We start from the raw sequence: 27,960 nt of genomic DNA, 5'->3' as shown, positions 1-27,960 counted from the left end.
TGATAGATTCTGTAGAAATGAAAATTTACCTGACGGAGTCCAGGTTATCAAAGCTTCTAAATTCCTGCCGTGTTCTTCACTACATTCCGTGCCCTTCGGTGGCTCACTGCATGGAAGTGATTGGCTTAATGGTAGCGGCGATGGACATAGTGCCATTTGCGCGCCTACATCTCAGACCGCTGCAATTATGCATGCTCAGTCAGTGGAATGGGGATTACACAGATTTGTCCCCTCTGCTAAATCTGGATCAAGAAACCAGAGATTCTCTTCTCTGGTGGCTATCTCGGGTCCATCTGTCCAAAGGTATGACCTTTCACAGGCCAGATTGGACAATTGTAACAACAGATGCCAGCCTTCTAGGTTGTGGTGCAGTCTGGAATTCCCTGAAGGCTCAGGGATCGTGGACTCAGGAGGAGAAACTCCTCCCAATAAATATTCTGGAGTTAAGAGCAATATTCAATGCTCTTCTAGCTTGGCCTCAGTTAGCAACCCTGAGGTTCATCAGATTTCAGTCGGACAACATCACGACTGTGGCTTACATCAACCATCAAGGGGGGACCAGGAGCTCCCTAGCGATGTTAGAAGTCTCCAAGATAATTCGCTGGGCAGAGACTCACTCTTGCCATCTATCAGCGATCCATATCCCAGGTGTAGAGAACTGGGAGGCGGATTTTCTAAGTCGTCGGACTTTTCATCCAGGGGAGTGGGAACTCCATCCGGAGGTGTTTGCTCAATTGGTTCATCGTTGGGGCACACCAGAATTGGATCTCATGGCGTCTCGCCAGAACGCCAAGCTTCCTTGTTATGGATCCAGGTCCAGGGACCCAGAAGCGACGCTGATAGATGCTCTAGCAGCACCGTGGTTCTTCAATCTGGCTTATGTGTTTCCACCGTTTCCTCTGCTCCCTCGACTGATTGCCAAAATCAAACAGGAGAGAGCATCGGTGATCTTGATCGCGCCTGCGTGGCCACGCAGGACCTGTTATGCAGACCAGGTGGACATGTCATCCTTTCCACCTTGGCCTCTGCCTCTGAGACGAGACCTTCTACTACAAGGTCCTTTCAATCATCCAAATCTAATTTCTCTGAGACTGACTGCCTGGAGATTGAACGCTGGATTTTATCAAGGCGTGGCTTCTCCGAGTCAGTCATTGATACCTTAATACAGGCACGAAAGCCTGTAACCAGGAAAATCTACCATAAGATATGGCGCAAATATCTTCATTAGTGTGAATCCAAGAATTACTCATGCAGTAAGGTTAGGATTCCTAGGATATTGTCCTTTCTCCAAGAGGGTTTGGATAAAGGATTATCAGCTAGTTCTTTAAAGGGACAGATTTCTGCTCTGTCTATCCTTTTGCACAAGCGTCTGGCAGAGGTTCCAGACGTCCAGGCATTTTGTCAGGCTTTGGTTAGAATTAAGCCTGTGTTTAAACCGGTTGCTCCTCCATGGAGCTTAAACTTGGTTCTTAAGGTTCTTCAAGGAGTTCCGTTTGAACCCCTTCATTCCATTGATATCAAACTTTTATCTTGGAAAGTTCTGTTTTTGATGGCTATTTCCTCGGCTCGTAGAGTCTCTGAGTTATCAGCTTTACAATGTGATTCTCCTTATCTGATTTTCCATACAGATAAAGTAGTTCTGCGTACAAAACCTGGGTTTTTACCTAAGGTAGTTTCCAACAAGAATATCAATCAAGAGATTGTTGTTCCATCATTGTGTCCTAATCCTTCTTCAAAGATGGAACGTCTTTTACATAATTTGGACGTAGTCCGTGCTTTAAAGTTTTACTTACAAGCGACTAAAGATTTTCGTCAAACATCTTCCCTGTTTGTTGTTTACTCTGGACAGAGGAGAGGTCAAAAGGCTTCGGCAACCTCTCTTTCTTTTTGGCTTCGGAGCATAATACGCTTAGCCTTTGAGACTGCTGGACAGCAGCCCCCTGAAAGGATTACAGCTCATTCTACTAGAGCTGTGGCTTCCACCTGGGCCTTTAAAAATGAGGCTTCTGTTGAACAGATTTGCAAAGCGGTGACTTGGTCTTCGCGTCATACCTTTTCAAAATTTTACAAATTTGATACTTTTGCTTCTTCGGAGGCTATTTTTGTTAGAAAGGTTCTACAGGCAGTGGTCCCTTCCGTTTAAGTACCTGCCTTGTCCCTCCCTTCATCCGTGTACTTTAGCTTTGGTATTGGTATCCCACAAGTAATGGATGATCCGTGGACTGGATACACCTAACAAGAGAAAACATAATTTATGCTTACCTGATAAATTTATTTCTCTTGTGGTGTATCCAGTCCATGGCCCGCCCTGTCCTTTTAAGGCAGGTCTAAATTTTAAACTACAGTCACCACTGCACCCTATGGTTTCTACTTTCTCGGCTAGTTTCGGTCGAATGACTGGATATGGCAGTTAGGGGAGGAGCTATATAGCAGCTCTGCTGTGGGTGATCCTCTTGCAACTTCCTGTTGGGAAAGAGAATATCCCACAAGTAATGGATGATCCGTGGACTGGATACACCACAAGAGAAATAAATTTATCAGGTAAGCATAAATTATGTTTTCATGATTATGTCCCTTTAAGGTCTATTTATCAACTTTGTATGTTAATTTTATAACATTTTGCTGTGAAGAAGGGGCATGTTATTTCTGCAGACACAAATTCACAATTTTGAGAACTAAAAAAATCAATAATATGTGATTGTGATAATATCTTCAAGATAGAAAAATTCAAAAATAATCTGACAGAAACCTTTGGGAGAGCATAACATCATGAATAGATTAATGGAATTAATTTACCAAAAACAAAACATTACAGCCATGAATATACAGCATCTTGCTATATAATGAAAAACAAATCTATATTTCAGGAATAACCTTTCGTTTATAATGTATCTTAAACTATCTTTAGATAGATTTTTTTTCCTCAAAAAGCATTTTATTTTGAAAAATCCTATTTAAATAAAAAATATACTATTTTTAAATAAAAAAAAATTTTAAAAAAATTTAAAAACTCATTTGCCTAGATTACGAATCTTGCGTTAGCCTTAAAAAGCAGCGTTGAGAGATTCCAACACTGCTTTTTAACGGCCACTGGTATTACGAGTCTGGCAGGTACAGGTGTACCACTCACTTTTTTCCTCGACTCAAGCATACCGCAAATCCCCTTACGTCAATTGCATATCCTATCTTTTTAATGGGATTTGCCTAACGCCGGTATTACGAGTCTTGGAAAAAGTGAGCGGTAGACCCTCTCCTGTCAAGACTGATACCGCATTTAAAAGTCAGTAGTTAAGAGTTTTATGGGCTAACGCCGTAACATAAAACTCTTAACTAAAATGCTAAAAAGTACACTAACACCCTTAAACTACCTTTTAACCCCTAAACCGAGCCCCCCCCCCCGCACATCTCAAACACTTTAATACATTTTTTAACCTCTAATCTGCCGACCGGACATCACTGCCACTGTAATAAATATATTAACCCCTAAACCGCCGCACTCCCGCCTCGCAAAAACACTAGTGAAATTTTATAAACCCCTAATCTGCCGTCCCTAACATCGCTGACACCTGCCTACATTTATTAACCCCTATTCTGCAGCCCCCAACATCGCCGCCACTTTATTAAATGTATTAACCCCTAAACCTAAGTCTAACCCTAACACCCCTCTAACTTAAATATAATTTAAATAAATCTAAATAAAATTATTCCAATTTAAAACTAAATACCTATAAAATAAACCCTAAAATAGCTACAATATAACTCATAGTTACATTGTAGCTATCTCAGGGTATATTTTTATTTTACAGGCAAGTTTGTATTTATTTTAACTCGGTACAATAGTTATTAACTAGCTATTAACTATTTAATAACTTCCTAGTTAAAATAAGTACAAAATTACCTGTAAAATAAAGCCTAACCTAATTTACAATTACACCTAACACTACACTATAAATAAAATTAATTACCTAAATTAAATTAAACAAATTACAATTAAAAAAAATAAACTATAGTACACAAAAAACAAACACTAAATTACAGAAAATAATAAAATAATTACAAGAATTTTAAACTAATTACACCTAATCTAATCCCCCTAATAAAATAAAAAGCCCCCCAAAATAAAAAAGCCCTACCCTACACTAAATTACAAATAGCCCTTAAAAGGGCCTTTTGCGGGGCATTGCCCCCCCAACATTACAACCCACCACCCACACACCCAACCCTACTCTAAAACCCACCCAATCCCCCCTTAATAAAACCTAACACTAACTTCTTGAAGATCACCCTACCTTGAGACGTCTTCACCCAACCGGGCAGAAGTGGACCTCCAGACGGCCAGAAGTCTTCATCCAGGCGGCATCTTCTATCTTCATCCATCTGGAGCGGGTCCATCTTCAAGCCAGCCGACGCGGAGCATCCTCTTCCAGCGACATCCAAATGAAGAATGAAGGTTCCTTTAAATGACGTCATCCAAGATGGCGTCCCTTGAATTCTGATTGGCTGATAGGATTCTATTAGCCAATCGGAATTAAGGTAGGAAAAATCCTATTGGCTGATGCAATCAGCCAATAGGATTGAGCTCACATTCTATTGGCTGATTGGAACAGCCAATAGAATGTGAGCTCAATCCTATTGGCTGATTGGATCAGCCAATAGGATTGGACCTCAATCCTATTGGCTGATTGCATCATTCAATAGGATTTTTCCTACCTTAATTCCGATTGGCTGATAGAATCCTATCAGCCAATCGGAATTCAAGGGAAGCCATCTTGGATGACGTCATTTAAAGGAACCTTCATTCTTCATTTGGATGTCGTTGGAAGAGGATGCTCCGCGTCGGCTGGCTTGAAGATGGACCCGCTCCACTCCGGATGGATGAAGATAGAAGATGCCGCCTGGATGAAGACTTCTGGCCGTCTGGAGGACCTCTTCTGCCCGTATCGGATGAAGACTTCTGCCCGTCTGGAGGTCCACTTCTGCCAGGTTGGGTGAAGACGTCTCAAGGTAGCATGATTTTCAAGGGGTTAGTGTTAGGTTTTTATTAAGGGAGGATTGGGTGGGTTTTAGAGTAGGGTTGGGTGTGTGGGTGGTGGATTTTAATGTTGGGGGGTATTGTATTTTTTTACAGGTAATAGAGCTGATTACTTTGGGGCAATGCCCCGCAAAAGGCCCTTTTAAGGGCTATTTGTAATTTAGTATAGGGTAGGGTTTTTTTTTATTTTGGGAGGCTTTTTTATTTTATTAGGGGGATTAGAGTAAGTGTAATTAGTTTAAAATTTGTGTAATTATTTTATTATTTTTTGTAATTTAGTGTTTGTTTTTTGTAGTTTAGTTTATTTTATTTTATTGTAATTAGTTTAATTTAATTTAGGTAATTAATTTATTTATAGTGTAGTGTAATTGTAACTTAGGTTAGGTTTTATTTTACAGGTAAATTTGTCTTTATTTTAACTAGGTAGTTATTAAATAGTTAATAACTATTTAATAACTATTGTACCTAGTTAAAATAAATACAAACTTGCCTGTAAAATAAAAATAAATCCTAAGCTAGTTACAATGTAACTATTAGTTATATTGTAGCTATCTTAGGGTTTATTTTATAGGTAAGTATTTAGTTTTAAATAGGACTAATTTAGTTAATTGTAGTTATTTTATTTCGATTTATTTAAATTATTTTTCAGTTGGGGGGGTTAGGTTTAGGGTTAGACTTAGGTTTAGGGGTTAATACATTTAATATAGTGGTGGCGATGTTGGGGGCGGCAGATTAGGGGTTAATAAATGTAGGTAGGTTGCGACGACATTGGGGCGGCAGATTAGGGGTTAATAAATATAATGTAGGTAACGGCGATGTTGGGGGCAGCAGATTAGGGGTTCATAAGTATAATGTAGGTTGCGGCGGTGTACGGAGCAGCAGATTAGGGGTTAATATAATGCAGGTCTCAGCGATGTCGGGGGCAGCAGATTAGGGGTTAATAAGTGTAATATATGGGGTGTTTAGATTTGGGGTTCGTGTTAGGTGTAGACATAAAAAGTATTTTCCCATAGGAAACAATCAGGGCTGCGTTAGGAGCTGAACGCTGCTTTTTTGCAGGTGTTAGGTTTTTTTTCAGCCGGCTCAGCCCCATATCGTAAGCTGCGCTGGTATTGAGGTGAGATGTGGAGCTAAATTTTGCTCAACGCTCACTTTTCTGCGGCTAACGCCGGGTTTGTAAAAACCCGTAATACCAGCGTTGTCTTAAGTGAGCTTAGTGTCTTAGGTGAGAAAAAAAGGCTCGTTAACACCGCACACCATTACCGACAAAAACTTGTAATCTCGCCGATTGATTTTTATTCACTGTTTTTAAAAGTACTTTAATTTTGCTTTTACTTATTGCGCTATTGAGCGCACACTCTGTACTTTACTTGCACGCTCCTACTCTACTCTCACAATTTCTGTTAGTGTGCTCCCAAAATTAAAATGTGTCTGGTAGTGCGATGGTTAACTTGTTTTCCCTGCATAACTAATGTCCTCCTCACTGCAGTTTCTCCTGTTATGCTAACTGTTGTTCTTGGTGTTTTTCTGTTACTCTGCAAGAATGGTAGAAGAATGCAGGACTCATTGAACAACTTTTCACAACTTTTTCACTTCTCGGTCTTTACAGTTTCAGAACCCTGAATACTATTAAATATCTGTCTCTAATGGAAAGAATTCTTAAAGCTATTAACTGTTAATTTTCTGTCTCTCTGTACCTGTTGTTCATTATTAAAGATGGAGCTCACTGGAACTGTCCCCACTTCTTTATCTTAAGACCCTTTAGATGTTAGATTCTCTGATTTATTTATTTACCCAGTTTAAATGTGTAAATTCCAAACATTTAGCTGTAAAGGCTGTGACAAACTGCATGCGAGGCGGCGTGAGGCGAAGCAGGAGCTTCACACCATGTTGCATCGCTTCTGAAGTTCAAATATTTAATCTCTGAGCGCTCAGCTTCGCGAGCTGACGCAGCAGAGTGCTCAGAGATGATAAGGGGGAGGACATACTGAGCGCGCACATCAGCATCTACACGATGCACGCCGCTCCGGTTGCAGTGTGTCACAGCCCTAAAGGCTGTGACACACTGCAAGTGATGCGGCGCGAGGCGAAGCAGCTGCTTCACTCCGCGTCGCATCGCTTCTGAAGTTTAAATATTTCATCTCTGAGCGCTCAGCTACGCGACTTGAGGCAGCAGAGTGTTTAGAGATGAAAAGGCAGGATACACTGAGCGCTCACAGCCGCATGTACACGCTGCTCGCCGCGCCGCTCCGCTTGCAGTGTGTCACAGCCTTAACTCCTCCAGCTCAGCTTTGCAATCTTTGTATGGATCATTTTATACATGCTAACCAACCTACTGCTGCTCTTGCTTCTTTGTAGACACTTTATGTATCATAAGATAACTAAAGCGGTTTAAAGTGGCAAAATCTTTTTGTACTCACCTCTCTGATATTTCACAAGTAACTGCGGAGTGGCTGGTGAAGACCACGTCACAAAAGTATTGTGTGAACACGGAAGGATCGCACACCGTAGGGGTGATTTTTGAGTATCGAGTGAATTTAAACACTAGCAGAAGAGGTGATACCCAATACCCTAAGGCTTTGAATGAAGAGTAACCCCACTGTGTATTGTCCAGCCGAGTGTGGATAAGTCACTCCAGTTTGGAGATTTTCTGTGAACTGTGCAGGATGTAGTTTATTTAAATCAATCATATAGGATTGATTGTGCCAATTTAAAAGTTGGAAATATTTTGAACAGCTATATAGAACCAAACCTTTTAGCAGTCTTTTAAGGGACATTTATTCAGGACTTTTAACTGACATTTTATTTACATATGAATTTTGGATTTTATACAGTGTAGGTTGTTCTTAAAAATGATATATTTAATTAAATATTTATTTTCTATGAATTGGAGAGTGTGATTAATAAAATTCCAGTGCACTTCAGAAAAAGAAAATTATTTATTTGCATATTTCTTGTTGACTGGATACAGAAAATGGTCTGTTTTTCCTGTTGCGTTATATTATTCTGTCTTTATATTTTGGAACTATTAGTCTATTTTCAGACGATTTTGTTTGGGCCTGGTCTACATGCAATCCTACTGTAACTGGAGGTAAAGGAGCTTTTCCCCCTCAGGACAAAAAGTCTAAGGCAAAGAATTGAGCAGTTGTTTTAATTTCTCTTCCTTGTCACAGAAACGTGAATCTTCCAGATTTTTATTGAAGTCCAATCTCAATTGGAAGAAGCCCAAACAGTCAAAAAAGCCTTCTTCCAAACCTGCATGAATGTTCGGCCCCGACCCAGATCTTCTCCTGGTAGGGGGCAGAGTACACCTTTTTTGGTACGCCTGGTCTTATATCCCAAAGGATTCTATAAAGGCAAATGCTTATCTTCAATCATTATCATACCTAGAATTCATGGAAGATTATAATTCCAGTACCTGCACTGGAACAAGGCCAAGGTTTTTACTTAAAACGTTTTATAGTTCCCAAGAAAGAGGGGACTTACAGGCCTATTCTAGATTTAAAAATTCTAAACAAGTTTCTCAGGGTTCTTACTTTCAAGATGTAAAGAATTCGGACAATTCTCCCTCTAGTTCAGCATGTTCAACATATGTCTTTGAAAGATTTGAAGGATGTTTACTTACATATCCCTATATATAAGGAGCACTATGACAAATACTTTGTTTGTTGCTGTTTTGTTTGGTCTAGCTACAGCTCCCAGATTTTTTACTAAAGTTCTGTCTGTAATGAGGGCTCAAGGCATTTTGGTGACTCCTTAACTGGACAATAATTTGGTTCATGCTCCATCTTTACCTTTAGTTGTATCTCATACAAACAAACTTTTGTTGTTTCTTTGCAAGTATGGTTGAAGAAAAAACATTCCAAAGAGTTTTCTTTGTCCACAAACTAAAGTATCTTTCATATGAGTCATTATGGACTCAATTACTACGAGAGTTTCCTTAAGGGATCATAGGAGATTAAGGTCTAGATTACAAGTGGAGCGGTATTTTACATTTTAGTTATAGCGAAAACTCTGCTAGGATTTTTATTTTGGCGCTAGTCGGATTGCGCTTGTATAACAAGTTGAAAGTAAACTGTTTTTTCTCCAGCGCTAACACAAATTGCGCTTAAAGTCGAAAATCGCAATTGCGTTTTCTCATTTCCCCATACAATTCAATGGAGAAAAAACTTTTTTTTTTTAAAAAAAACACCCACTCTCTCGCACAAACACCATGACATATTCTCATTAGTGCAAACACAACATGAAAATATGAATATTTCATATTCCTACATTCTTTACTTAACGGAATATGTTCTATTTATTCATAAATAAATTCTCTCTCACTCACTCTCTCTCACTTTCACTCTCTCTCACTTTCACTCTCTCTCACTTTCACTCTCTCTCACTTGCACTCTCACTTGCACTCTCACTTGCACTCTCACTCGCACTCTCACTCGCACTCTCTCTCACTCGCACTCTCTCATTCACTCGCACTCTCTCATTCACTCGCACTCTCTCTTACTCACACTCTCTCTCTCTCTCTCTCTCTCTCTCTCTCTCTCTCTCCTTAGAACATATTCTGTTATGTGCAGAACATTAGAGTGTGAAACATTTGCAGTAAATACATAGTTAAAACCTTTATTAAATATGAATATTGCATGAATATAATTTTACATGTTTTCATCTACTTAATGGGAAAAGGCTCGAATGTACTATACAGTGTATATGTATACATATAACCTCTTGCCGATGTAAGGACGTTCCATGCTAACGTTGTTCCAATGTTGAAAAATTAACCCAGTCATGAAATGGCTAATGTTTTTATATGTGTATGTATGTCTGTAAAAATTTATATACACATATAAATACATTATTACTTATGTATACACATATAAATACAGTAATACATATGTGCGCACACACACATATATATATACATATATATATATATATATATATATACACACATATATATATATATATATACATACATACATAAACATCATTAGACATATATATGTATGTCAATGTTAAATCCCTTTGCCTGCTTTTTTTTTCTAACACTTGAGATCTCATATCTTTTTTTTAAATAATTTTATTAGACAATGCTATTATGAGTGTAACTGTACTTTGTAATGTATTTTTTGTGTGTTTTGTGAAACTTTTTTGTTTCACAAAACAATTAACTACAGCTCTTAGATTGAGGTAAGGATTCTAGAGCAATTGCAATTTCGCTCAACTTGTAAAATTGTTTGCACCTCTGCAATGTAGCCCTAAAACTTCAGACAGCTTGTCTAAGTGTAGCCACCAATCAGCAGGCGCTACCCAGGGTTCTGAACCAAAAATGGGCCGGCTCCTAAACGTAGATTCCTGCTTTTTCAAATAAAGATAGCAAGTGAATGAAGAAACATTATTAATTGAAGTAAATTAGAAAGTTGATTCAAATTGCATGCTCTATCTGAATCATTAAATAAATAAATTTAGGTTCAGTGTCCCTTTAAGAGGGACATTTGAGCATAAAGAACAGATTTTCTTCCTAAATGGGGAGAGTCCACAGCTGCATTCATTACTTTTTGGAATTCAGAACCTGGCCTCCCGGAGGAGGCAAAGACACCCCAGCCAAAGGCTTAAATACCTCCCCCACTTCTCTCCAGTCAATCTTTGCCTTTCGTCACAGGAGGTTGGCAGAAAAGTGTCGGAAGATTTTAGAGGGTCTCTTATGGAGGGTAGTACTCTTCGAATTGGAACTGGAGTTTTAGGTAATCCTGTCAGCCTCTCAGTGAGAGCATGGATGAAAGTTAGAGTCTGGAGATGCAGGGAGAGTCTTTCTGCAAAACCATCCCGACTGTTCACAGCTCCTTAGCAATCAGCATCGACGAGTTTCGCTGTCTGCTTTCTTCACTCAAGTCCATGTCAGAAGCGAGGCTACTATCTGTCACACCTGAAGGGCTGTATTCCTGTTCCACGGCGTGGATTCTGGTAAGATCGTTTCATTTTACTTCAATGTGTGAGTGTAATGTAAACTAAGAAGTCAGGGTCTCAGTGGGACTGATTTATCTTTATGGAATCAAGGGTTAATATCTCCTGAGGGGGGTTATTTACTTAAATCATGTTTGTTATATGATTCTTTCTGCTAATGTGTAGTGAAGCTTGGGCTTGTGGCTATATCGGAACATAACAGCCTTTTTTTGTCAGGCTGCGTGGCTCTTGTGGCCTTGGCGCGTCTTTTTCTGGCCTGCATGGTGTACCTTGTGACTAGGCGTGGTCACGTTCTGCACCCCATTTCTGTTTTCCTGAACGTATAGGGTCTCTGATTGGCTGGTCCTGTTAGTGTACCCATTCTTCTTGGGCGTTCACCTGCGGGTGCTGCCCTATTTTTCTTTGATCCGGCAGGATGGTTTTATTTTTTTTCGAGAAGCTCATGTCTGTTATAAATTTTCCGGTGGGAAACATTTCTTTTCTGTAATTTGATACTAGCAATTTTGTGGTAGCTTCTTAAGGTGTTAGTATATTGTTATGTCTATAGTTCCTTTTGCCGATTTTTCTCTGGCCTGGGTCAGTTCTGAATGCCCTATGTAGCAGGCTGGTCCTGGTCGGGCACTATTTTCTGGTCCTTTAGGCCTATATCACCCACATGGTGCCAGTATATCTGGCTGTCCGGGTTGGGTGGTGAGTTGCTCACTCGGATGTGGAGTTCGTTTTACTCTAGTTCTCTCTCTCTCAAGTCGAATAAGGCTTTTGCCTTTACTAAAGATTTCCGTGGAGAGGAACAACCATGAGTTTTCACAAAATTCTTGCCCCTTGCGGGGCTAAGTCATGGAGAGGGGGCCTTTTCGTTCTTAGACATGTCTGGTTCTCGTTTCTTCTTTTGGGTGGGGCAATTGTGCTCAGTCCTCATTGTCTTGTTCCTGATTGTTGGCGTGGTTCCTGAAGCGGATCCTGTTAAAAGATTACTCTGTTGGTTTCGGAGGTCCTTGGCCTCAGAGCTAGGATTATCCATTCCCAATTGGATTGGAGGTTTAGATGATTCCTTCGACATCTGGGGTAACAGGTTGGGGCGATTTTTATCTCCTTTATGGTATTCTTATTGATGTATTTTTTGAGGCATTGATGACAAACTCTTCCTTAAGGGGTCGAGACATCTTAGGCTTCTTTTTTCCCTTCTTGGGGCTGATTGGGAGGTCATCTTTTCGTGATGTTCAAGCATTTATGGCCTTGGAGAATGTGTTTGTCTCCATTTTTTCCTGGAGCTACCCTTACTAAAATGTCTTGATTTTATCTGTCGCTAGACAGGAGTTGTGAGGCTCATCGTTAGTTCCTTGAGCTGTGGGTGTTTCCGGAATGTGATCCTGAAGGGATTGTCTTAGACTATTTTATCTTCTCAAGCTGGATTATCTAGTTCTGAGATCTTACTTTGGGGTGTTGTCCCTAGAGCCTTTAGGAGATATGGTTTCTGTTTCTGGGATGTTTAGCGGTCGTCCAGTGTACTGGTTCTCCATATGAGGTATCAATATGGTTCCTCAGCTGTTACTACATTGTAGCCGACTCCGGTTTCCGGATGTCCGGTTTTCCAGACATGTTCTTGTTTTGGATATCTGACCACATCTATTAGATGGGTCTTGGGCGGTTCAGTCCTTCTGGTTCTGAGAATTCCACTTGCCTTTTCAGGGGTTTTTGTTTTTCTCTTATCAGAGACTTGGAAATAACCTGAGGGGCAGTTTAGCTGCCTAGCAAGGGGAGTTTGCAGTCACAATCTGTTGCAGCTGTTAGCACCTTAAAAGGGGGCTCGATGGCTGTTTGTTTTCTACTGGGCTGGCTCTTCAATCGGTATTGCTTTTGCCGTCTGTCTGCTACTGCACACTCCATGCCTGTGGGTGGGTGAGTTGTTATATTTGGCTTTCTCCTCCCCTTAGGGAGATTGGTACATACCACAGTATCCACCTAGTGCCCCGGAGGTCTTCCTCTGTTTAAAGGGGTCCCTCCTGCCTTGCATGCAGGATGTCATGAAGGGTTGGATTCTAGTATTGTGCCGTCACTGTAGGTTCAGTGTAGTCTCTCTTTTGCCTGGGAGTGTCACTTCTTGTAGGGTAAGCATCTGTGTCTGGGTCCTGGATCCCAAACTCATCCTACTCATAGATTAGGTGGTTAACATGCCAGTCTTGTTATCAAATGGTGGAGTTTGCTCTTCCTATTGGTACCGTTCAATTTAGCTCCCCTCCTTTTTCCTTACTAAGTATTTGGGTTGTCCGGGCAATGGTTTATTTCCCTGTTTTCGGACATTGCCAGTCACTTTGGTGCTGAGTCCGTTGCCTCGGAGAGGGGGTCAGAGGTATGTCTGTTTGGTTGAGCCTGGACCGTGTATCTTACTTAGATCTTGTGATCCCTCCTTAACTGGGGGGCTTTGCGGTGTTTCCTTCCTCAGCAGGGGGCGTTCTCTGCTGGTTTTGGATGCTCTCCTACTTCCTTGTTTTTTCTGGGAGGGAGTGGGTTCCTGCACTCCTTCAGAATTTTTCCTATGTGGGAGTCCTGGTGTAGTTCCTAGCTTCGTTAACTGGTGTTAATGGCTGGAGTCTGCTAGACTTCTGTTGCAGAGGGAAGCCTGTGGCTTCATCTGGAGCACGATAAGATTTATGGTGCTCTTTTTAGGCAGTTCCCGGGGGGGTTATCCTTTTGTCGCTCTTTCATAGTGCGGAATGCATGCTGTGTGAGGGATGTGGTCTACCTTGTCTCTCTGGATCTCCAGGGTTGGGATGTTATATGGTCCCTTGGACTTCCGTTCAGATTGGTGTAGGGCTTTTTCCCCCCTTCTCTTTGTTCGGTGGTTGGAGTTTGCCCTCTATGCGTTTTTGTCCTGATGCAACCTTTGTTTGCGTTTGGAGTTCGGCTAGGGTGCCTTTAACCCTAACTTGTTGGTCTTTAGATCTCTGTTGAATTCTTCTTCCTCTTCCCTTTAGGGAGTATGTGGAGGTCTTATTCCCTCGGGTCATGGGTAAGTTTAAGTATGGGCTTGGAGCCTGCGGGAAGTCTCCTCGGAGGCTTTGTACTCGGTGTAATCTACTGGTTCTGCGCGGTCTCTCTCTAGGGCCTTGCTGGTTTTAACTGATGGGCAGTTACCTGGTCTTTTCAGTTTTTATCCTTCTGTTTCTGGTGAAGCAGTTGTTTTTTTTTTGTCAGGTGTAAGAGTAATTTCAGGCTGTGGTGCCCTCCGAATGAGCCGCCTTGTCTACCCTCCCTTTTTTTGCATTCTATAGCTTGGGTATTGTTTTCCCAAAAGTAATGAATGCAGCTGTGGACTCTCCCCGTTTAAGAAGAAAAACTTAAATTTATGCTTACCTGATAATTTTCTTTTCTTCTGACTGGGAGAGTCCACAGCTCCCCGCCCACGTTGTTACAAGGCGACTGTTTTGTTTTTGTAGTCTTCTGGCACCTTTTTTCACCCTGATATTTCTCCTACTGTTCCTTGTTTCCTTGACAGAATGACTGGGGGATGAGGGAAGTGGGGGAGGTATTTAAGCCTTTGGCTGGGGTGTCTTTGTCTCCTCCTGGTGGCCAGGTTCTGAATTCCCAAAAGTAATGAATGCAGCTGTGAACTCTCCCTGTCAGAAGAAAAGGAAATTATCAGGTATGCATAATTTAAGTTTTTTATATACCATTAAATGTTATTTCTGTGAGGTAATTTCAGCTGCAGATTAGCACCTGCAATAAAACTTCTTTGCACTATGGAAGTGATGGATGGATGTGTTTGTGTAAACGGTGTAATCTCTTTTGTCTTTTGTCTTGATTTTAAGATATTTTGTCTGATTATTGCAAGTACACCTGATACAAGCGCACTGTCAATTTATTAAATTGTATCAAATTATTTGTTTTGTTTATGTGCTGTTTTTAATGTTGACCATCATACTTGTTCACAAACTTTTTACTGCCGCTAAGAAGTCATTACAGTTAACAGACTGACTAGTAGCTAAAAAAGCAGACCTCAAGTTACATTTTCACATTCTATCCAGTGTTCACTTTTTTAATCGATCATCACCTGACTTTAGTCTGAACAATTTAGAGTTAGCTTTTCACTGTCACACCATCATTAAAGGCACACTGTAGTGAAAATTGACATGTTCTTATTCATTAGCGTATGTAATTTTAGTAATATCCAGCCCACTAGGCCTAGTTTCCATTGAGGTGGTAAAGTTTGGAAACTGTTGGTAAAAACATCAATCTCCATTAAAGTCTATGGAGAATTTCTATGTAACCACCAGTTTCCAGACTTTACCAATGCAATGGAAACTAGCCCTAAGTCAGTGTAGTTAAAGTTCTGCTCAGGAGCCACAGAGAACTGGTGGTGACAAGCAGACACGGCCAGTGAGCCAATCAGCATTTGCAGTCACACTGCTGTTTGTTAAACACATCTAGTCAGTAGTGCTAAAATTGCATGCTCGAACGAATGAGATCATGTACTTTTTCCAATAAAATGTCCCTTTTAATGCAAGCAGTTGCTTAAAATTAATTTGCTTCTTGAAGATCGGTAAATATTAGTTTCTAGAAAATATTCACAAAGCCAATCGTGCAAGCCGTGGTGACACTAAGCAAGAAAGAAAATGAAATAATGTATTCAGAGCCCACAGTACAGTCAGGAGCTGAATTTAACTGTGTTTATTTGTGTGGTCAAAACATTATAGAAATTTTCAGCAATCAACTCTTAGTTCTGTAGATTGGTTTAATATTGTTCAGGTACTTTAAACAAGGAAGGTGCAAAAGTAATTCTGTATTGTAGACTTGGGGACTGATTATGTAAAGCTGTCCGCGGTGAGATATTTAAGCATGAGAGTTTTCTATCTCGCTGTGCAGGTTCTAGATGTGAAGTAGAAACACTTACAATATAATGCTTTAAAAAAGAATCACAAAGATTTTGAGTCATTCCTTTCAATGCCAGCGAGTATTTGATCATGAGACTCTTGGTATTTATTCTGTTCTCACCCTGCACTGATTCAGACATTGCTCTTCATTTGAGAGTTAATTTTATTGATTTTTTTTTTTTATATAGTGACAGTTTTTAAAACTTGTTTTTAATCAAATAATATAATTTTATGTGTTTTAAATGAATATAAAACCTTGTAACTTTGCTGCAATTGTTTTTAGTAGCCAAACTCCCCCCCCCCCCCATCATGCCACTTGCCTTATTTAAAGGAGACAGGACTTTTTATTGGATTAGACAAAGCTTGCCACTATCATTTTGTAAGCAAAGCTTGCTCTGCTCTGTAGTTACTTTTCTTTCATGTAATTAGCAAGAGTCCATGAGCTAGTGACGTATGGGATATACATTCCTACCAGGAGGGGCAAAGTTTCCCAAACCTCAAAATGCCTATAAATACACCCCTCACCACACCCACAAATCAGTTTTACAAACTTTGCCTCCTATGGAGGTGGTGAAGTAAGTTTGTGCTAGATTCTACGTTGATATGCGCTCCGCAGCAGGTTGGAGCCCGGTTTTCCTCTCAGCGTGCAGTGAATGTCAGAGGGATGTGAGGAGAGTATTGCCTATTTGAATTCAATGATCTCCTTCTACGGGGTCTATTTCATAGGTTCTCTGTTATCGGTCGTAGAGATTCATCTCTTACCTCCCTTTTCAGATCGACGATATACTCTTATTTATATACCATTACCTCTGCTGATTTTCGTTTCAGTACTGGTTTGGCTTTCTACAACATGTAGATGAGTGTCCTGGGGTAAGTAAGTCTTATTTTCTGTGACACTTTAAGCTATGGTTGGGCACTTTATAAAAAAGTTCTAAATATATGTATTCAAACATTTATTTGCCTTGACTCAGGATGTTCAACATTCCTTATTTCAGACAGTCAGTTTCATATTTTAGATAATGCATATGAATAAATCATTTTTTTCTTACCTTAAAATTTGACTTTTTTCCTGTGGGCTGTTAGGCTCGCGGGGGCTGAAAATGCTTCATTTTATTGCGTCATTCTTGGTGCGGACTTTTTTGGCGCAAATTTTTTTTTCTGTTTCCGGCGTCATACGTGTCGCCGGAAGTTGCGTCATTTTTGACGTTCTTTTGCGCCAAAGGTGTCGGCGTTCCGGATGTGGCGTCATTTTTGGCGGCAAAAGCATTTAGGCGCCAAATAATGTGGGCGTCATTTTTGGCGCTAAAAAAATATGGGCGTCACTATTGTCTCCACATTATTTAAGTCTCATTATTTATTGCTTCTGGTTGCTAGAAGCTTGTTCACTGGCATTTTTTCCCATTCCTGAAACTGTCATTTAAGGAATTTGATCAATTTTGCTTTATATGTTGTTTTTTCTATTACATATTGCAAGATGTCCCACGTTGAAACTGAGTCAGAAAATCGCTGCCTGGTGCTGGAGCTACCAAAGCTAAGTGTATCTGCTGTAAACTTATGGTATCTGTTCCTCCAGCTGTTGTTTGTACTGTTTGTCATGACAAACTTGTTAATGCAGATAATATTTCCTTTAGTACTGTTACATTACCTGTTGCTGTTCCGTCAACATCTAATACTCAGAGTGTTCCTGATAACATAAGAGATTTTGTTTCTAAATCCATTAAGAAGGCTATGTCTGTTATTCCTCCTTCTAGTAAACGTAAAAAGTCTTTTAAAACTTCTCATTTTTCAGATTAATTTTTAAATGAACATCATCATTCTGATTCTGATAATGGTTCCTCTGGTTCAGAGGATTCTGTCTCAGAGGTTGATGCTGATAAATCTTCATATTTATTTAAAATGGAATTTATTCGTTCTTTACTTAAAGAAGTCCTAATTGCATTAGAAATTGAGGATTCTGGTCCTCTTGATACTAAATCTAAACGTTTAGATAAGGTTTTTAAATCTCCTGTAGTTATTCCAGAAGTTTTTCCTGTCCCTAGTGCTATTTCTGAAGTAATTTCCAGGGAATGGAATAATTTGGGTAATTCATTTACTCCTTCTAAACGTTTTAAGCAATTATATCCTGTGCCATCTGACAGATTAGAGTTTTGGGACAAAATCCCTAAGGTTGATGGGGCTGTCTCTACTCTTGCTAAGCGTACTACTATTCCTACGGCAGATGGTACTTCCTTTAAGGATCCTTTAGATAGGAAAATTGAATCCTTTCTAAGAAAAGCTTACTTGTGTTCAGGTAATCTTCTTAGACCTGCTATATCTTTAGCGGATGTTGCTGCAGCTTCAACTTTTTGGTTAGAAGCTTTAGCGCAACAAGTAACAGATCATAATTCTCATAGCATTGTTAATCTTCTTCAACATGCTAATAATTTTATTTGTGATGCCATCTTTGATATCATTAGAGTTGATGTCAGGTATATGTCTCTAGCTATTTTAGCTAGAAGAGCTTTATGGCTTAAAACTTGGAATGCTGATATGTCTTCTAAGTCTACTCTGCTTTCCCTTTCTTTCCAGGGTAATAAATTGTTTGGTTCTCAGTTGGATTCTATTATCTCAACTGTTACTGGAGGGAAAGGAACTTTTTTACCACAGGATAAAAAATCTAAAGGTAAATTTAGGTCTAATAATCGTTTTCGTTCCTTTCGTCACAATAAGGAACAAAAGCCTGATCCTTAACCCACAGGAGCGGTATCAGTTTGGAAACCATCTCCAGTCTGGAATAAATCCAAGCCTTTTAGAAAATCAAAGCCAGCTCCTAAGTCCACATGAAGGTGCGGCCCTCATTCCAGCTCAGCTGGTAGGGGGCAGATTACGTTTTTTCAAAGAAATTTGGATCAATTCCGTTCACAATCTTTGGATTCAGAACATTGTTTCAGAAGGGTACAGAATTGGCTTCAAGATAAGGCCTCCTGCAAAGAGATTTTTTCTTTCCCGTGTCCCAGTAAACCCAGCGAAGGCTCAAGCATTTCTGAAATGTGTTTCAGATCTAGAGTTGGCTGGAGTAATTATGCCAGTTCCAGTTCTGGAACAGGGACTGGGGTTTTATTCAAATCTCTTCATTGTACCAAAGAAGGTGAATCCCTTCAGACCAGTTCTGGATCTAAAAATATTGAATCGTTATGTAAGTATACCAACATTCAAAATGGTAACTGTAAGGACTATCCTGCCTTTTATTCAGCAAGGGCATTATATGTCTACAATAGATTTACAGGATGCATATCTGCATATTCCGATTCATCCAGATCACTATCAGTTTCTGAGATTCTCTTTCCTAGACAAGCATTACCAGTTTGTGGCTCTGCCGTTTGGCCTAGCTACAGCTCCAAGAATTTTTACGAAGGTTCTCGGTGCCCTTCTGTCTGTAATCAGAGAACAGGGTATTGTGGTATTTGCTTATTTGGACGATATCTTGGTACTTGCTCAGTCTTCACATTTAGCAGAATCTCATACGAATCGACTTGTGGTGTTTCTTCAACATCATGGTTGGAGGATCAATTTACCAAAAAGTTCATTGATTCCTCAGACACAGGTAACCTTTTTAGGTTTCCAGATAGATTCAGTGTCCATGACTCTATCTTTGACAGACAAGAGACGTCTAAAATTGATATCAGCTTGTCGAAACCTTCAGTCACAATCATTCCCTTCGGTAGCCTTATGCATGGAAATTCTAGGTCTTATGACTGCTGCATCGGACGCGATCCCCTTTGCTCGTTTTCACATGCGGCCTCTTCAGCTCTGTATGCTGAACCAGTGGTGCAGGGATTACACAAAGATATCTCAATTAATATCTTTAAAACCGATTGTACGACACTCTCTGACGTGGTGGACAGATCACCATCGTTTAGTTCAGGGGGCTTCTTTTGTTCTTCCGACCTGGACTGTAATTTCAACAGATGCAAGTCTTACAGGTTGGGGAGCTGTGTGGGGGTCTCTGACAGCACAAGGGGTTTGGGAATCTCAGGAGGTGAGATTACCGATCAATATTTTGGAACTCCGTGCAATTTTCAGAGCTCTTCAGTCTTGGCCTCTTCTAAAGAGAGAATCGTTCATTTGTTTTCAGACAGACAATGTCACAACTGTGGCATACATCAATCATCAAGGAGGGACTCACAGTCCTCTGGCTATGAAAGAAGTATCCCGAATTCTGGTATGGGCGGAATCCAGCTCCTGTCTAGTTTCTGCGGTTCATATCCCAGGTATAGACAATTGGGAAGCGGATTATCTCAGTTGCCAAACGTTACATCCGGGCGAATGGTCTCTTCACCCAGAGGTATTTCTTCAGATTGTTCAAATGTGGGGGCTTCCAGAAATAGATTTGATGGCCTCTCATCTAAGCAAGAAACTTCCCAGGTATCTGTCCAGTTCCAGGGATCCTCAAGCGGTAGCAGTGGATGCATTGTCACTTCCTTGGAAGTATCATCCTGCCTATATCTTTCCGTCTCTAGTTCTTCTTCCAAGTGTAATCTCCAAGATTCTGAAGGAATGCTCGTTTGTTCTGCTGGTAGCTCCAGCATGGCCTCACAGGTTTTGGTATGTGGATCTTGTCCGGATGGCCTCTTGCCAACCGTGGACTCTTCCGTTAAGGCCAGACCTTCAGTCGCAAGGTCCTTTTTTCCATCAGGATCTCAAATTCTTAAATTTAAAGGTATGGAGATTGAACGCTTGATCCTTAGTCAAAGAGGTTTCTCTGACTCTTTGATTAATACTATGTTACAGGCTCGTAAATCTGTATCTAGGGAGATATATTATAGAGTCTGGAAGACTTATATTTCTTGGTGTCTTTCTCATCATTTTTCCTGGCATTCTTTTAGAATTCCGAGAATTTTACAGTTTCTTCAGGATGGTTTGGATAAAGGTTTGTCTGCAAGTTCCTTGAAAGGACAAATCTCTGCTCTTTCTGTTCTTTTTCACAGAAAGATTGCTAATCTTCCTGATATTCATTGTTTTGTACAAGCTTTGGTTCATATAAAACCTGTCATTAAGTCAATTTCTCCTCCTTGGAGTTTGAATTTGGTTCTGAGGGCTCTTCAAGCTCCTCCGTTTGAACATATGCATTCATTGGACATTAAATTACTTTCTTGGAAAGTTTTGTTCCTTTTGGCCATCTCTTCTGCCAGAAGAGTTTCTGAATTATCTGCTCTTTCTTGTGAGTCTCCTTTTCTGATTTTTCACCAGGATAAGGCGGTGTTGCGAACTTCTTTTAAATTTTTACCTAAGGTTGTGAATTCCAACAACATTAGTAGAGAAATTGTGGTTCCTTCATTATGTCCTAATCCTAAGAATTCTAAGGAGAAATCATTGCATTCTTTGGATGTAGTTAGAGCTTTGAAATATTATGTTGAAGCTACTAAGAATTTCCGAAAGACTTCTAGTCTATTTGTTATCTTTTCCGGTTCTAGGAAAGGTCAGAAGGCCTCTGCCATTTCTTTGGCATCTTGGTTGAAATCTTTAATTCATCATGCTTATGTCGAGTCGGGTAAAACTCCGCCTCAAAGGATTACAGCTCATTCTACTAGGTCAGTTTCTACTTCTTGGGCGTTTAGGAATGAAGCTTCGGTTGATCAGATTTGCAAAGCAGCAACTTGGTCTTCTTTGCATACTTTTACTAAATGCTACCATTTTGAATCTTCTGCTTATATTTTCAGTTTTTTTCTTTATAAGATTTAAACTTTATTTTTGGGTGTGGATTTTTTTCAGCGGAATTGGCTGTCTTTATTTTATCCCTCCCTCTCTAGTGACTCTTGCGTGGAAGATCCACATCTTGGGTAGTCATTATGCCATACGTCACTAGCTCATGGACTCTTGCTAATTACATGAAAGAAAACATAATTTATGTAAGAACTTACCTGATAAATTCATTTCTTTCATATTAGCAAGAGTCCATGAGGCCCACCCTTTTTTGTGGTGGTTATGATTTTTTTTTTGTATAAAGCACAATTATTCCAATTCCTTATATTTATGCTTCGCACTTTTTTCTTATCACCCCACTTCTTGGCTATTCGTTAAACTGATTTGTGGGTGTGGTGAGGGGTGTATTTATAGGCATTTTGAGGTTTGGGAAACTTTGCCCCTCCTGGTAGGAATGTATATCCCATACGTCACTAGCTCATGGACTCTTGCTAATATGAAAGAAATTAATTTATCAGGTAAGTTCTTACATAAATTATGTTATCTTATAACCTCTGTGCCCTGCTGAGACAGATATGAGTTCACCAGGCTCAACGCTCTCTTCCTCTTTCTTTCTATTCACCTTTTCTTATGTGTGACTGACATAACTCCACAAGGTAAAGGGGCAAATCAAGTGTTTAAATCACTAGTGCTTTTGTTCTTGCCAATGAAGGGGGTTAAATCATTGCTGGGGAGAGAGAGAGAGAGGAAATAAAATAAAATAAAAAATAAAGAGTGCTGTGTTATAAATCCAGAAAGTGCATATTGTACATTGCTATATATATAGACCGTTTATGCACCCTGGTCCTAATACTTTGGCGAGTGGGAGTGCGCTATCCTCTTCATACATATATATGTTTGTGTGTTATGGGTAAAGTAAGAAATCCAGGTAATCCTAGGATTACCTGGGTAAGCCGGTCATTACCCAAGTGGCTGTGGGTTAAGCCCGATGTCCTGTAATTCCCTCAACTACACTATTTCTTTTGCCTCCACCTGGGGGGTTCAAGGAAGGCGCCCTGCCATTCCTCTGGCATCCACCCCAACTGAACCTTGGGGAATGAGGCTCGCCCCCCTTGAACCCCCCAGGTGGAGGCAAAATAGATAGTGAAGATGGGGGAATTACTGTACATGCTATATATGTTTGATGTGGTGACTCCGCACACTGAGGGGATTTATGATCATACATCAGGCTTTACCCACAGCCGCTTGGGTAATGTCCGTTTTACCCGGGTAATCCTAGGATTACCCAATATCTGACTTTACCCATAACATATATATATATTTATATATATCAAAATAACAAGAGTATTGCAGTATGCATTAATACCTTTTTTTATTGGACTAACATTGCGTAGTAAAACGTGTGTATTGAAAGGGTAGCGCTAGAACTACACTTCTTATGGACAACTCTCAAAGGGCTACCTTCTTCCTAGGTAGTGTGAAATTAGTGATAATGTGATAGGGTAGTGAGGCGCTATTTCTAGCTAAGAGTGAAATTGTTAAGTTGTGACAAAATATTATAGCACTGTGTGCAATTGGTATCCAAAGAATAAACTTGTGTGAATATAGTGATAGAAACTACATAGTATAAGGATTAGTGAAAAGGAACTATCTTCATAGATAGTATGTGTGATTAAAAAGACTCTATATATTCTCTTAGTTAAGAAAATCAAATAAAACAACAAGATAAATAAGATTCATTCGTGAATAAATAAATAAAAGGGGATTTATTAACAATCAGGAAAACAATCCTCATATGGACCAAGGTTATGAATTAAACATTCAGCTGGAGGATTGGGAATGTTATTGAGTATACATATATAATAGATTAAAATCCAAACATCTGAATATCTAGGCCAAGATATTTAAAACAATAAAAAACAATTCTAATAAACAATAACATCTGGGGCGTCTCCCCTATGATAGCTATCTTGAGATCTGTATTACAGTCTATACAAGTTGCTGTCGCAAGGAAGTCTTTAGCAATACCACCTTGGTGTTAATTATTATCAGGTATTTGTAGAGCGCCAACAGGTTCCGCAGCTCTAGGAACATGGGTGGTATATAAAAACGATTACAGGGATCAAATGGGGAGAGAGGGTCCTGCCGAAAAAAACAGATACAGTCTTACTATTCTAGCTGGTCGTCTAAGCCGCTAGTGAAATAACACCGTAGTGTAGCTGTATAACAATCAAAGTTGCTGTTGCGCCACTTAAGGGTTACAAGTAACAGTCTTACCTCCGTCGTTATCTTCATTTTACCTCTGTAAGACTGTTGTAACCCTTAAGTGGCGCAAGATCAACTTTTGATTGTTATACGGCTACACTACGGTGTTATTTCACTAGCGGCTTGGACGACCAGCTAGAATAGTAAGACTATCTGTTTTTTCCTTCAAGTCTAGCAACTATACTGACTACATTTCTTAACACCAAGGTGGTATTTCTAAAGACTTCCTTGCGGCAGCATCTTGTATAGACTGGAATACAGATCTCAAGATAGCTATCCTAGGGGAGACATCCCAGATGTTGTTGTTGTTTATTAGAATTGTTTTTTATTGTTTTATGTATCTTGGCCTAGATATTCAGATGTTTGGATTTTAATCTATTATATATGTATACTCAATAACATTCAAAATCCTCCCGCTGAATGTTATATATTCCGCTGAATGTTATATATATATATATATATATATATATATATATATATATATATATATGTATATGTATATATATATATATATATATATATATATATATATATATATATATATATATATATATAATCCTCCCGCTGAATGTTTAGTTGATAACCTTAGTCCTTATGAGGATCGTTTTCCTGATTGTTAATAAATCCCCCTTTTTTTATTTATTCATGAATAAATCTCATTTATATTGTTGTTTTATTTGATTTTCTTAACTAAGAGAATATAGAGTCTTTTTATCACACATACTATCTATGAAGATAGTTCCTTTTTACAAATCTTTATACTATATAGTTTCTATCACTATATTCACACAAGTTTATTATCCTTGCTACCCTATCACATTATTGCATAGTAAAAGTCAAGCTTTAAAGATTCCTCTCTTTCTCAGGTCTGCAGCAATACTGATCAATATAACAATATAATAGAATACACACACACACACACACACATATATATATATATATATATATATATATATATTTTAACACTAGCTTCTCTTATTTCTCTTGTAAGGTGTATCCAGTCCACGGGTTCATCCATTACTTGTGGAGGATATTCTCCTTCCCAACAGGAAATTGCAAGAGGACACCCACAGCAGAGCTGTCTATATAGCTCCTCCCCTAACTGCCACTCCCAGTCATTCTCTTGCAACTCTCGACAAGATAGGAAGTATAAGAGATATGTGGGGAACTCCCTGAAGGCTCAGGGTTCGTGGACTCAGGAGGAAGCCCTCCTTCCGATAAACATTCTGGAACTGAGAGCGATATTCAATGCTCTTCAGGCTTGGCCTCAACTAGCTGCGGTCAGGTTCATCAGATTTCAGTCGGACAATATCACGACTGTAGCCTATATCAACCATCAGGGGGGAACAAGAAGCCCCCTGGCAATGTTGGAGGTTTCAAAGATAATTCTATGGGCAGAGGTTCACTCTTGCCATCTCTCAGCTATCCATATCCCAGGAGTAGAGAACTGGGAGGCGGATTTTCTAAGTCGGCAGACTTTTCATCCGGGGGATTGGGAGCTCCATCCGGAGGTATTTGCCCAGCTGATTCAACTATGGGGCAAACCTGAACCGGATCTGATGGCGTCTCGTCAGAACGCCAAGCTTCCTTGTTATGGGTCCAGGTCAAGGGATCCCCAGGCAGCGCTGATAGATGCTCTAGCAGTGCCCTGGTCCTTCAGCCTGGCTTATGTATTCCCACCATTTCCTCTCCTCCCTCGTCTGATTGCCAAGATCAAGCAGGAGAGGGCTTTGGTGATTTTGATAGCACCTGCATGGCCACGCAGGACTTGGTATGCAGATCTGGTGGACATGTCATCCTTTCCACCATGGACTCTGCCGCTGAGGCAGGACCTAATACTCCAAGGTCCATTCAAACATCCAAATCTAATTTCTCTGCGGCTGACTGCTTGGAGATTGAATGCTTGATTTCATCAAAACGTGGTTTCTCCGAGTCGGTCATTGATACCTTAATTCAGGCTCGAAAGCCTGTCACCAGGAAAATCTATCATAAGATATGGTGTAAATATCTTCATTGGTGTGAATCCAATGGTTACTCATGGAGTAAGGTCAGGATTCCTAGGATATTATCCTTTCTCAAAGAAGGATTGGAGAAGGGATTGTCAGCTAGTTTCTTAAAGGGTCAGATTTCTGTTCTGTCTATTCTTCTGCACAAGCGTGTGGCAGATGTTCCAGACGTTTAGGCGTTTTGTCAGGCTTTAGTTAGAATCAAGCCTGTGTTTACACCTGTTGCTTTTCCATGGAGTTTAAATTTAGTTCTTAAAGTTCTTCAAGGGGTTCCGTTTGAACCTCTGCATTCCATAGATATCAAGCTTTTATCTTGGAAAGTTCTGTTTTTGGTAGCTATCTCTTCGGCTCGAAGAGTTTCAGAGTTATCTGCCTTACAGTGTGATTCTCATTATCTGATCATCCATGCAGATAAGGTAGTTTTGCGTACCAAACCTGGGTTTCTTCCTAAGGTGGTATCTAATAAGAATATCAATCAGGAGATTGTTGTTCCGTCACTGTGTCCTAATCCTTCTTCAAAGAAGGAACGTCTATTACACAATCTTGACGTGGTTCGTGCTTTAAAGTTTTATTTACAAGCTACTAAGGATTTTCGTCAAACATCTGCATTGTTTGTTGTCTACTCTGGACAGAGGAGAGGCCAAAAGGCTTCGGCATCTTCTCTTTCTTTTTGGCTGAGAAGCATAATCCGTTTAGCTTATGAGACTGCTGGCCAGCAGCCTCCTGAAAGAATTACAGCTCATTCTACTTGAGCGGTAGCTTCCACATGGGCTTTTAAAAATGAGGCCTCTGTTGAACAGATTTGTAAGGCGGCGACTTGGTCTTCGCTTCATACTTTTTCTAAATTCTACAAATTTGATACTTTTGCTTCCTCGGAGGCTATTTTTGGGAGAAAGGTCTTGCAGGCATTGGTGCCTTCCGTGTAAGTTCCTGCCTTGTCCCTCCCTTCGTCCGTGTCCTAAAGCTTTGGTATTGGTATCCACAAGTAATGGATGAACCCGTGGACTGGATACACCTTACAAGAGAAAACAAAATTTATGCTTACCTGATAAATTTCTTTCTCTTGTGGTGTATCCAGTCCACGGCCCGCCCTGTCACTTTAAGGCAGGTGTTTTTTATTTTTAAACTACAGTCACCACTGCACCGTATTGTTTCTCCTTTTTTCTTGCTTGTCTTCGGTCGAATGACTGGGAGTGGCAGTTAGGGGAGGAGCTATATAGACAGCTCTGCTGTGGGTGTCCTCTTGCAACTTCCTGTTGGGAAGGAGAATATCCCCCACAAGTAATGGATGAACCTGTGGACTGGATACACCACAAGAGAAAGAAATTTATCAGGTAAGCATAAATTTTGTTTTTTTGTTGGCTCTGAAATGTAAAATACATTTGATCAATAGCTGGTGTTGTGCATTGGACTCTTTGATTAAATTAATTGAATGTGTTGCTAGTGCACAAGTTGCATGTATTATTATACCTCTATGTTTTGTGCTTCAGAATATGACGTTATTTTACAAATGACAGTAAGCTGATGTTACATACAAAATCCCTTGCCCTTCATATATATTGTAAAATGTCTATTTTAATTTTGTATTTTCATGGAACTGCAGAAAGTGTTATGCTCAGCATGCCGGCTAACTTAAGAGGGTACTGTGCATAAAGTAGTTACAAGACTTGTGAATAACATCAAGGAGTTATAAGAAAATAAAAACAAATAACAATGCAGCACATGACGTTACATTTTTAGGTCTTTTACTGTGAATGTGTCAATTCACATAATGTCAGAGCAACGGTTTCAGTCCCATTAATGAAGACATATAGGAACATTTGTGCATCCAGCAGGGTTTGATCAGAGGTGTGCTTGATATACCATATTGTTAGAATTACTTTATATCTACTGTATGTTTCCCACACTTGTACTCAGGGAAACTTGAAGTAACAGGATCTGTCTAATATTTAGGGGGTGTATTCTCACATCCTGGCTCTTTAAAAAAAAAATGAGCGCTAATGTTAGATTATTTCTTTTCATAAAGGGGGGTGAGAGTCCACGAGCCATTGCTCCTGGAAAATTCCTCTCCTGACCACTAGGAGGATACAACAATTCCCAAAACTCCAAGAGCCCTTAAAAACCCTCCCACTCCCAAGTTATG

At 39.8% G+C, this 27,960-nt stretch overlaps 1 protein-coding gene and 1 pseudogene across 1 annotated transcript in view; both read left to right on the top strand.

Annotated features, from left to right (window-relative positions):
- Window positions 1-27,960, top strand: part of FAM172A (family with sequence similarity 172 member A) — a 1,196,638-nt gene that overhangs the window by 543,918 nt on the left and 624,760 nt on the right. The gene's annotated exons all lie outside the window — the stretch shown is intronic.
- LOC128650635 (uncharacterized) lies at window positions 11,715-11,823 on the top strand (annotated as a pseudogene).

Source organism: Bombina bombina, chromosome 2 (assembly GCF_027579735.1).
Source record: "Bombina bombina isolate aBomBom1 chromosome 2, aBomBom1.pri, whole genome shotgun sequence".
In the NCBI taxonomy this organism is placed as follows: Eukaryota; Metazoa; Chordata; class Amphibia; order Anura; family Bombinatoridae; genus Bombina; species Bombina bombina.
The sequence above is the reverse complement of the archived record's forward strand: the minus strand, read 5'-3'. Positions and strand labels throughout refer to the sequence as shown.